Here is a 12755-nt window from a genome sequence, read left to right on the forward strand (position 1 = left end):
GAGAGTTGGACTGTGAAGAAAGCTGATCGCCGAAGAATCGATGCTTTTGAACTGTGGTGTTGGAGAAGACTCTTGAGAGTCCCTTATACTGCAAGGAGATCCAACCAGTCCATTCTAAAGGAGATCAATCCTGGATGTTCATTGGAGGGACTGATGCTAAAGCTGAAACTCCAGTACTTTGGCCACCTCATGAGACGAGTTGACTCACTGGAAAAGACTCTGATGCTGGGAAAGGTTGGGGGCGGGAGGAGAAGGGGACGACGGAGAATGAGATGGCTGGATGGCATCACCGATTCTGTGGACATGAGTTTGAGTGAACTCCGGGAGTTGGTGATGGACAGGGAGGCCTGGCGTGCTGTGATTCATGGGGTCGCGGAGAGTCGGACACGACTGAGCGACTGAACTGAACTGATACAGGGTTAAGGTTACCATCTTTCTAAATTCCATATATATGCGTTAGTATACTGTATTGATGTTTTTCTTTCTGGCTTACTTCACTCTCTATAATTGGCTCCAATTTCATCCACCTCATTAAAACTGATTCAAATCAATTCTTTTTGATGGCTGAAAAATACTCCATTGTGTATATGTACCAAAGCTTTCTTATCCATTCATCTGCAGATGGACATCTAGGTTGCTTCCATGTGCTGGCTATTATAAACAGTGCTGCAATGAACATTGGAGTACATGTGTCTCTTTCCATTCTGGTTTCCTCGGTGTGTATGCCCAGGAGTGCGATTGCTGGGTCGTATGGCAGTTCTATTTCCAGTTTTTTGAGGAATCTCCACACTGTTCTCCATAGTGGCTGTACTAGTTTGCGTTCCCACCAACAGTGTAAGAGGGTTCCCTTTTCTCCACACCCTCTCCAGCATTTATTGCATGTAGATTTTGGATAGCAGCCATTCTGATTGGTGTGAAATGGTATCTCATTGTGGTTTTGATTTTCATCTCTCTGATTATGAGGGATGTTGAGCATTTTTTCATGTGTTTGTTAGCCATCTTTATGTCTTCTTTGGAGAAATGTCTGTTTAGTTCTTTGGCCCATTTTTTGATTGGGTCACTTAGTTTTCTGGAATTGAGCTGCAGGAGCTGCTTGTATATTTTGGAGATTAATCCTTTATCAGTTGCTTCATTTGCTATTATTTTCTCCCATTCTGAAGGCTGTCTTTTCACCTTGCTTATAGTTTCCTTTGCTGTGCAGAAGCTTTTGATTTTAATTAAGTCCCATTTGTTTATTTTTGCTTTTATTTCCAATATTCTTGGAGGTGGGTCTTGGAGAATCCTGCTGTGATTTATGTCGGAGAGTGTTTTGCCTACGATCTCCTCTAGGAGTTTTATAGAATCTGGTCTTACATTTAGCTCTCTAATCCATTTTGAGTTTATTTTTGTGTATGGTGTTAGGAAGTGTTCTAGTTTCATTCTTTTACAAATGGCTGACCAGTTTTCCCAGCACCACTTGTTAAAGAGACTGTCTTTTGTCCATTTTATATTCTTGCCTCCTTTGTCAAAGATAAGGTGTCCATAGGTGCGTGGATTTATCTCCATTGAACTATATTTCTGTCTTTATGTCAGTACCATACTGTCTTGATGACTGTGGCTTTGTAGTAGAGCCTGAAGTCTGGCAGGTTAATTCCTCCAGTTCCATTCTTCTTCTTCAAGATTGCTTTGGCTATTCGAGGTTTTTTGTATTTCCATACAAATTGTGAGATTATTTGTTTCTGTGAAAAATATCGTTGGTAGTTTGATAGGGATTGCAATGAATGTATAAATTACTTTGGGTAGTATACTCATTTTCACAATATTTAATCTTCGAATCCACGAACACAGTATATTTCTCCATCTATGGGTATCCTCTTTGATTACTTTCACTAGTGTTTTATAGTTTTCTATGTACAAGTCTTTTGTTTCCTTAGGTAGATATATTCCTAAGTATTTAATTCTTTTCGTTGCAACAGTGAATGGAATAGTTTCCTTAATTTCTCTTTCTATTTTCTCATTATTAGTGTATAGGAATGCAAGGGATTTCTGTGTGTTGATTTTATATCCTACAACTTTACTCTATTCATTGATTAGCTCTAGTAGTTTTCTGGTAGAGTCTTTAGGGTTTTCTGTGTACAGGATCATGTCATCAGCGAACAGTGAAAGTATTACTTCTTCTTTTCCAATTTGTATTCCTTTTATGTCTTTTTCTGCTCTGATTGCTGTAGCCAAAACTTCCAGAACTATGTTGAATAGTAGTGGTGAGAGTGGGCACCCTTGTCTTGTTCCTGACTTAGGGGAAATGCTTTCAGTTTTTCACCATTGAGGATAATGTTTGCTGTGGGTTTGTCATATATAGCTTTTATTATGTTGAGATATGTCCCTTCTATTCCCACTTTCTGGAGGGTTTTTGTCATAAATGGATGTTGAATTTTGTCAAAGGCTTTCACTGCATCTATTGAGATAATCATATGATTTTTATTTTTCAGTTTGTTAATGTGGTATATTACGTTGATTGATTTGCGGATATTGAAGAATCCTTGCATTCCTGGGATAAAGCCCACTTGGTCATGATGTATGATCTTCCTAATGTGTTGTTGGATTCTGATTGCTAGAATTTTGTTAAAGATTTTTGCATCTATGTTCATCAGCGATATTGGCCTGTAGTTTTCTTTTTTTGTGGGATCTTTACCAGGTTTTGGGATTAGGGTGATGGTGGCCTCATAGAATGAGTTTGGAAGTTTCCCTTCCTCAGCAATTTTCTGGAAGAGTTTGAGTAGAATAGGTGTTAGCTCTTCTCTAAATTTTTGGTAGAATTCAGCTGTGAAGCCGTCTGGACCTGGGCTTTTGTTTGCTGAAAGATTTCCGATTACTTCCTCTAGTTCCGTGCTTGTGATGGGTCTGTTTCGATTTTCTATTTCTTCCTGGTTCAGTTTTGGCAAGGTGTACTTTTCTAGGAATTTGTCCATTTCTTCCAAGTTATTCATTTTATTACCATATAATTGTTGATAGTATTCTCTAATAATCCTTTGTATTTCTGTGTTGTCAGTTGTGATCTCTCCATTTTCATTTCTAATTTTATTGATTTGGTTCTTCTCCCTTCGTTTCTTGATGAGTCTGGCTAGTGGCTTGTCAATTTTATTTACCTTCTCAAAGAACCAGCTTTTGGCTTTGTTGATTTTTGCTATGATCTCTTTTGTTTCTTTTGCATTTATCTCTGCCCTAATTTTTACGATTTCTTTCCTTCTACTAACCCTGGGATTCTTCATTTCTTCCTTTTCTAGTTTCTTTAGATGTAGAGTTAGGTTATTTAGTTGACTTTTTTCTTGTTTCTTGAGGTGTGCCTGTATTGCTATGAACTTCCCCCTTAGCACTGCTTTTACAGTGTCCCAGAGGTTTTGGGTTGTTGTGTTTTCATTTTCATTCATTTCTATGCATATTTTGATTTCTCTTTTGATTTCTTCTATGATTTGTTGGTTATTCAGCAGCGTGTTGTTCAGTCTCCATATGTTGGCATTTTTAATAGTTTTTCTCCCGTAATTGAGATCTAATCTTACTGCATTGTGGTCAGAAAAGATGCTTGGAATGATTTCAATTTTCTTGAATTTACCAAGGCTAGATTTATGGCCCAGGATGTGATCTATCCTGGAAAAGGTTCCGTGTGCGCTTGAGAAAAAGGTGAAATTCATTGTTTTGGGGTGAAATGTCCTATAGAGATCTATTAGGTCTAACTGATCTATTGTATCATTTAAAGTTTGTGTTTCCTTGTTAATTTTCTGTTTAGTTGATCTATCCAAAGATGTAAGTGGGGTATTAAAGTCTCCCACTATTATTGTGTTATTGTTAATTTCCCCTTTCATACTTGTTAGTAATTGTCTTACATATTGCGGTGCTCCTATGTTGGATGCATACATATTTATAATTTTTATATCTTCTTCTTGGATTGATACTTTGATCATTTTGTAGTTCCCTTCTTTGTCTCTTTTCACAGCCTTTGTTTTAAAATCTATTTTATCTGATATGAGTACTACTACTCCTGCTTTCTTTTGGTCTCTATTTGCCTGGAATATCTTTTTCCAGCCCTTCACTTTTAGTCTGTATGTGTCCCTCGATTTGATGTGGGTCTCTTGTAGACAACATATATGGGGGTCTTGTTTTTGTATCCATTCAGCCAGCCTTTGTCTTTTGGTTGGGGCATTCAACCCATTTACGTTTAAGGTGATTATTGATAAGTATGATCCCATTGCCATTTTCTTTATTGTTTTGGGTTCAAGTTTATATACCCTTTCTGTGTTTCCAGTCTAGTGAAGATCCTTTAGTGTTTGTTGGAGAGCTGGTTTGGTGATGCTGAATTTTCTCAGCTTTTGCTTGTCTGCTAAAGCTGAAACTGCAATACTTTTGCCACCTCATGCGACAAGTTGACTCACTGGAAAAGACTCTGATGCTGGGAAAGTTTGGGGGCGGGAGGAGAAGGGGACGAAGGAGAATGAGATGGCTGGATGGCATCACCGACTCTGTGGACATGAGTTTGAGTGAACTCCGGGAGTTGGTGATGGACAGGGAGGCCTGGCGTGCTGTGATTCATGGGGTCGCGGAGAGTCGGACACAACTGAGTGACTGAACTGAACTGAACTGAACTGAAAGCTTTTGATTTCTCCTTCATATTTGAATGAGATCCTTGCTGGGTACAGTAATCTGGGCTGTAGGTTATTTTCTTTCATCACTTTACGTATGTCTTGCCATTCCCTCCTGGCCTGAAGAGTTTCTGCTGAAAGATCAGATGTTATCCTTATGGGGATTCCCCTTGTATGTTATTTGTTGTTTTTCCCTTGCTCCTTTTAATATTTGTTCTTTGTGTTTGATCTTTGTTAATTTGATTAATATGTGTCTTGGAGTATTTCGCCTTGGGTTTATCCTGTTAGGGACTCTCTGTGTTTCTTGGACTTGGGTGATTATTTCCTTCCCCATTTTAGGGAAATTTTCAACTATTATCTCCTCAAGTATTCTCTCATGGTCTTTCTTTTTGTCTTCTTCTTCTGGGACTCCTATGATTCGAATGTTGGGGCATTTAATATTGTCCCATACGTCTCTAACATTGTCCTCATTTCTTTTAGTTATTTTTTTCTTTTTCCGTCTCTGTTTCATTTATTTCTACAATTCTATCTTCTAGCTTGCTTATCCTGTCTTCTGCCTCCGTTATTCTACTCTTTGTTCCCTCCAGAGTGTTTCTGATCTCATCTATTGCATTATTCATTGTATATTGACTCTTTTTTATTTCCTCTAATTCCTTATTGAACATTTCTTGCATCCTCTCAATCCTTTTCTCCAGTTTATTTATCTGTAACTCCATTTTGCTTTCCAGATTTTGAATCATTTTCACAATTAAAATTCGAAATTCTTTATCGGGTAGGTTCCCTATATCTTCCTCTTTTGTTTGTGTTGGTGGGCATTTATCCTGTTCCTTTACTTGTTGGGTATTTCTCTGCCTCTTCATCTTGCTTATATTGCTGTGTTCAGGGTGGCCTTTCCGTCTTCTGGCAGTTTGTGGAGTTCTCTTTCTTATGTAGTTACCTCATTGTGTGTGGGGTTGGATGGGTGATTTGTCAAGGTTTCCTGGTTAGGGAAGCTTGTGTTGATGTTCTGGTGGGTGGAGCTGGATTTCTTCTCTCTGGAGTGCAATGAAGTGCCCAGTAATGAGTTTGAAATATCGGTGGGTTTGGAGTGGCTTTGGGCAGCCTGTATATTGAAACTCAGTGCTATTCTCCTGTGTTGCTGGATAGTTTGCATAGTATGTCTTTCACTGAAACTTGTTGACCCTTGGGTGGTGCCTGGATTCAGTGTATGTATGGAGGCATTTGATGAGTACCTATCAATTAATGTTCTCTGGAACAGGAGATCTCTGGTGTTCTCAGGATTTGGCCTTAAGCCTCTGCCTCTGGTTTTCAGTCTTATTCTTGCAGTAGGCTTTAGGCTTCTCCCTCTGTTACTTCCAAGGCAGTTCCTTCTGTTGAAAAAGCTCTTCTGTTTTCTGGTCTCCTCAATGTCTAATTCCCGTCCTGACACCAGGATGCGATGGTAGACACTTTTTTTTTTTTTTTCCCAGCTCACCTATTCAGTCCTGCTATGGGGAGGGAGGAACAGCTAACAAATATCCCTGGCGTCTGTGGGGAGTGTTCACAGTGTCTCGGCTACACTGGGATTGCTCCCGCTCGAGGCGTGTGTGCTTTCCCTGTTTATGCTGCTTAGGCTTTAGTTTGCTCTGCTGGGAGCTGAACGTGGCTGGCGCTGGGTTGCATGCACTTCCCAGGTCTGAGTGGCTCAGGTTCAGGTCCTTGGGTACTCGACAAAGGCGCAGACTTGGCTGGGCCTGCGTTTTGTGCCTTCCCCGGTCGCGAGCAGGGTCGCTGCGACTTATTGCCTTCCAGGTCCCTGCCACTCGGTTTTCTGGGAGTACAAGCAGCGCACTTTCTCAGGCGGATATTAACCGGCCTGAACCCAAGAAGTCCTGGCCAGCAAGGAAGCCTGCCTGCAGCTTGTCACTGGAAACCTCTCTGGGGCCACGGCTGCCCCCGCCCCGGCGTTGGCTGCCCTCCCCGCCCGCATCGGTGGGGGCTGGGGGCTGGGCTGCCCGCTGCCGGCTCACTCAGCTCAGTGCCCCATTCTGTGGGCGGGGCTGGTGGAATCCTGAGTTGGGGCTTTTCTCAGGATTTTCCTAGCTTTTTCACCTTTTGGTATCTTAAGTTCGAGCCCTCAGTTTGCCCTGGGGCGTTCAAGTCCAGTTCTCCCTCTAAACGCTGCTGCCAGTTCTCCCTCTAAGCACCGCTGCCGGCACCTCTCTGCCCAGCCCCTGCCTGCTAGTGAGGGGCGGGGGCGTCTGAGAGTTTCCTCTGGGCACTTAGTCTGTGAGTTTTAGTTATTTATGTCTTTTGTCTCCCAGTTATGTGGCCCTCTGAGATTCCACTCGCCAGTGTTTCCAGGTGTTTGGAAACTTCTCTTTTTTTTTAAGCCTCCCTTCCTGGGACAGAGCTCCGTCCCTCCCTCTTTTGTCTCTCTTTTTGTCTTTTTATCTATTTTCTACCTCCTTTCAACGACTATGTGCTGCTTTTCTGAGTGCTTGATGTCCTCTGCCAGTATTCAGAAGTAGTTTTGTGGGATTTACTCAGCGTTCAAATGTTCTTTTGTTGATTTTGTGGGGGAGAAAGTGGTCGCCCCGTCCTATTCCTCCGCCATCTTCCCGTGCTCCCCCCAATTTAGGTTTTTATAAGCTCCAATTTTACTGACAGAATGAATAAGATATTGTATTTGGAAAACATCAGTGAAGCCAAGGGAGAAGTAAACTTTTGAGAAAATAGCTTAGATTTATAAATTAGACAACCAGCACCATCTAGTGGTCATCCCTATGATGAACCAGTCTCTTCATTTCAAATGTTAGAATTCAGTCACATGCCGAATTTCTTATCACATGTTTTGAATTAGGTTCAGTTCAGTTCAGTCGCTCAGTCGTGTCCGACTCTTTACAACCCCATGAATCACAGCACGCTGGGCCTCCCTGTCCATCACCAACTCCCGGAATTCACTCTAACTCATGTCCATCGAGTCGGTGATGCCATCCAGCCATCTCATTCTCTGTCGTCCCCTTCTCCTCCTGCCCACAATCCCTCCCAACATCAGAGTCTTTTCCAGTGAGTCAACTTTTCACATGAGGTGGCCAAAGTATTGGAGTTTAAGCATTAGCTTCAGTCCTTTCAATGAACACCCAGGACTGATCTTCTTTAGAATGGACTGGTTGGATCTCCTTGCAGTCCAAGGGACTCTCAAGAGTCTGCTCCAACACCACAGTTCAAAGCATCAATTCTTCAGCGCTCAGCTTTCTTCACAGTCCAACTCTCACATCCATACATGACCACGGGAAAAACCATAGCCTTGAGATGGACCTTTGTTGACAAAGTAATGTCTCTGCTTTTTAATATGCTATCTAGGTTGGTCAAACTTTCCTTCCAAGGAGTAAGCAATTTTAATTTCATGGCTGCAATCAGCATCCGCAGTGATTTTGGAGCCAAAAAAATAAAGTCTGACACTGTTTCCACTGTTTCCCTATCTACTTGCCATGAAGTGATGGGACCAGATGCCATGATCTTAGTTTTCTGAATGGTGAGCCTTAAGCAACTTTTTCACTCTTTCACTTTCATCAAGAAGCTCTTTACTTCCTCTTCACTATCTGCCATAAAGGTGGTATCATCTGCATATCTGAGGTTGTTGATATTTCTCCCGGCAATCTTGATTCCAGCTCGTGCTTATTCCAGCCCAGTGTTCCTCATGATGTACTCTGCATATAAGTTAAATAAGCATGGTGACAATATACAGCCTTGACGTACTCCTTTTCCTATTTGAACCAGTCTGTTGTTCCATGTTCGGTTCTAACTGGTGCTTCCTGACCTGCATACAGGTTTCTCAAGAGGCAGGTCAGGTGGTCTGGTATTCCCGTCTTTTTCAGAATGTTCCACAGTTTATTGTGATCCACACAGTCAAAGGCATTGACATAGTCAATAAAGCAGAAATAGATGTTTTTATGAAACTCTCTTGCTTTCTCCATGATCCAGCAGATGTTGCCAATTTGATCTCTGGTGCCTTGGCCTTTTCTATAACCTGCTTGAACATCTGGAAGTTCACGGTTCACATACTGCTGAAGCCTGGCTTGGAGAATTTTGAGCATGATTTTACTAGCGTGTGAGATGAGTGCAATTGTGCGGTAGCTTGAGCATTCTTTGACATTGCCTTTCTTTGAGATTGGAATGAAAACTGACCTTTTCCAGTCCTGTGGCCTCTGCTGAGTTTTCCAAATTTGCTGGCATATTGAGTGCAGCCCTTTCACAGCATCATCTTTCAGGATTTGAATTAGCTCCACTGGAATTTCATCACATCCACTAGCTTTGTTTGTAGTGATGCTTTCTAAGGCCCACTTGACTTCACATTCCAAGGTGTCTGGCTCTAGCTGAATGATCACACCATCATGATTATCTTCATTACGAAGATCTTTTTTGTACAGTTCTTCTGTGTATTCTTACCACCTCTTCTTAATATCTTCTGATTCTGTTAGGTCCATACCATTTCTGTCTTTTATCGAGCCCATCTTTGCATGAAATGTTCCCTTGGTATGTCTAATTTTCTTGAATAGATCTCTAGTCTTTCCTATTCTGTTATTTTCCTCTATTTCTTTGCATTGATTGCTGAGGTAGGCTTTCTTATCCCTCCTTGCTATTCTTTGGAACTCTGCATTCTGATGGTTATTTCTTTCCTTTTCTCCTTTGCTTTTGGCTTCTCTTCTTTTCACAGCTATTTGTAAGGCCTCCCCAGACAGCCATTTTGCTTTTTGCATTTCTTTTCCCTGGGGATGGTCTTGATCCCTGTCTCCTGTACAATGTCAGGAAGCTTCGTCCATAGTTCTTCAGGCACTCTATCTATCAGATCTAGTCCCTTAAATCTATTTCTCACTTCCACTGTATAATCATAAGGGATTTGATTTAGGTCTTACCTGAATGGTCTAGTAGTTTTCCCTACTTTCTTCAATTTAAGTCTGAATTTGACAATAAGGAGTTCATGATCTGAGCCACAGTCAGATCCGGGTCTTGCTTTTGCTAACGGTATCGAGCTTCTCCATCTTTGGCTGCAAAGAATATAATCAATCTGATTTTGGTGTCGACCATCAGGTGATGTCCATGTGTAGAGTCTTCTCTTGTGTTGTTGAAAGACGGTGTTTGCTATGACCAGTGTGTTCTCTTGGCAAAACTCTATTAGTCTTTGCCCTGCTTCATTCCATATTCCAAGGCCTGATTTGCCTGTCACTCCAGTTGTTTCTTGACTTCCTACTTTTGCATTCCAGTCCCTTATAATGAAAAGGACATCTTTTTTGGGTGTTAGTTCTAAAAGGTCTTGTAGGTCTTCATAGAACCATTCAACTTCGGCTTCTTCTGCATTACTGGTTGGGGCATAGGCTTGGATTACTGTAATATTGAATGGTTTGCCTTGGAAATGAACAGAGATCATTCTGTCGTTTTTGAGATTGCATCCAAGTACTGCATTTCGGACTCTTTTGTTGACCATAATGGCTACTCCATTTCTTCTAAGGGATTCCTGCCCACAATAGTAGATATAATGGTCATCTGAGTTAAATTCACCTATTCCAGTCCATTTTAGTTCACTGATTCCTAAAATGTCGACCTTCACTCTTGCTATCTCCTGTTTGACCACTTCCAATTTGCCTTGATTCATGAACCTAACATTCCAGGTTTCTATGCAATATTGCTCTTACAGCATTGCTTCTATCACCAGTCACATCCACAGCTGGGTATTGTTTTTACTTTGGCTCCATGCCTTCATTCTTTCTGGATTTATTTCTCCAGTGATCTCCTGTAGCATATTGGGCACCTACCGACCCGGGGAGTTCCTCATTCAGTATCCTATCATTTTGTCTTTTGATACTGTTCATCGGGTTATCAAGGAAAGAATACTGAAGTGGTTTGCCATCCCCATCTCCAGTGGACCACATTCTGTCAGACCTCTCTGCCATGACCCACCTGTCTTGGGTGGCCCCACAAGGCATGGCTTAGCTTCACTGAGTTAGACAAGGCTGTGGTCCCTGTGACCAGATTGACTAGTTTTCTGTGATTATGATTTCAGTGTGTCTGCCCTCTGACACCCTCTCGCAATACCTACTGACTTACTTGGGTTTCTCTTACCTTGGTAGTGGGGTGTCTCTTCATGCCTGCTCCAGCAAAGTGCAGCCGCTCCTCCTTACCTTGGAGATAGGTATCTCCTCACGGCTGCCCCTCCTGACCTTGAACGTGGAGTAGCTCCTCTCAGCCCTCCTGCGTCTGCCCGCGGAGACACCGCTACTCGGAGGTGGGGTTGCTATTCTCGGCCACTGCCCTGACCTCGGGCATGAATTAGGTTAAAGTAAAATAAACACAGAAAACAATATAAACTGAAATCAAAGCATTAGTTCTAATGTTTACATAATATAAAAATGAAATACACAATGTTATTCACAACTCTTCAGTTTCTGAAAAATAGGATTTAGTATGTTAAGCATTCAACAGTGTTCAACTACTTTACCCATAAGAAGGGACAAAATTTCCCTATACACAAGAGACAGGACTTAATTCTACCAATTTTATCCCTAAAAGTTAAATTGATACTTAAAAACACCTGTTACAGATAACTATTATTTTAATTGATAGAACTGGCATAGATTTTGAACCATCATTTATTTTACTTAACCATTTGAAATCAGATAAGAACAACAGATTTTAGTCCTTGAATACACATATCATGCTTTGAAGGCTGGGATACATGTAAAGAAATAATAGCTAATAGTTACTTGAGACAAAAGAAAGCTTGCCTGTGTTTTTTTAAATTTTTCATGGCAAGTTTACAAATGAATAAATAAGAGTTGAATACAAAATTTTTAAAAAACTCAAAAATAGACAATTCCTTGGATAAAATATTTGCAAATGATACAACTGACAAGGGCTTAATTTCCAAAATATACAAACAGATAATGCAGCTCAATGTAAAAAAAAAAAAAAATTGGCAGCAGACCTAGATATAAATTTTTCCAAAGAAGACATACAAATGGCCAACAGGCACTTGAAAAGATGCTCAACATTCCTAACTATTAGAGAAAAGCAAATTAAAACTACATAGAGGTATCACCTCATACCAGTCAGAATGCCCATCTTCTAAAAGTCTACAAATAATAAATCCTGGAGAGAGTATTGAAAAAGGGAACCCACCTACACTGTTGGTGGGAATGACAATTAGTGCTGCCACTATGGAGAACAGAATGGTGGTTCCTCAAAAACTAAAAATAGAATTGCCATATGATCCAGCAATCCCACTCCTGGGCATATATCCAGATTAAACTCTAATTTGAAAAGATATATACACCCCAATATTCATTGTGAAACTACTTACAATATCCAAGGCAAGGGAACAGCCTAAGCGTCCATCAACAGATGAATGAGTAAAGAAGATGCAATACAATGGAATATTAGTCATAAAAAGAATGAATAAGGTTATTTGCAGCAACATGGATGGACCTAGAGATGATAATACTAACTGAAGTTAGACAAAGAAAGACAAATACCATATGATATCACTTACATAAATCTAAAAAAATGATATAAATGTACTTATTTACAAAATAGAAATAGACTCACAGACATAGAATATAAACTTATGGTTACCAAAGAGGAAATGGGGGAGGGATATTGAAATTAACAGATAAATACTACTACAAATAAAATTATAAGCAACAAGGTACTATCGTATATCACAGGGAGCCATATTTAAAGTCGTGTAATAATTGATAACAGAAAGGAATCTGAAAAAAATATATGTACACATACACACACACACACACACAGACATACATAATATATGAATCACTTTGAATGCTTTTCTGTCCATGGATTCTCCGGGCAAGAATACTAGAGTGGGTTGCCATTTTCTCCTCCAGGGGATCTCCGCGACCCAGGGATCGAACCCTCATCTCTTATGTTTCCTGCATTGGCAGGTGGGTTCTTTACCACTAGCACCACCTGGGAAGTCCCTGTAAACCAATTATAATTCAATTTTTAAAAATAAAATAGATTGTTTCTATTGACATAATTCAGATGCTCAAAAAGATTATTTAAAATAAAACAATAATTTAATATACAGTATGGATAGTGAAAACATCAACAATATTGCAATCTAAAAAAAAGAGGAAAGAAATG

This window comes from Moschus berezovskii, chromosome 10 (assembly GCF_049115385.1).
Source record: "Moschus berezovskii isolate FMDL1 chromosome 10, NW_MosBer_1.0, whole genome shotgun sequence".
Lineage (NCBI taxonomy): Eukaryota > Metazoa > Chordata > Mammalia > Artiodactyla > Moschidae > Moschus > Moschus berezovskii.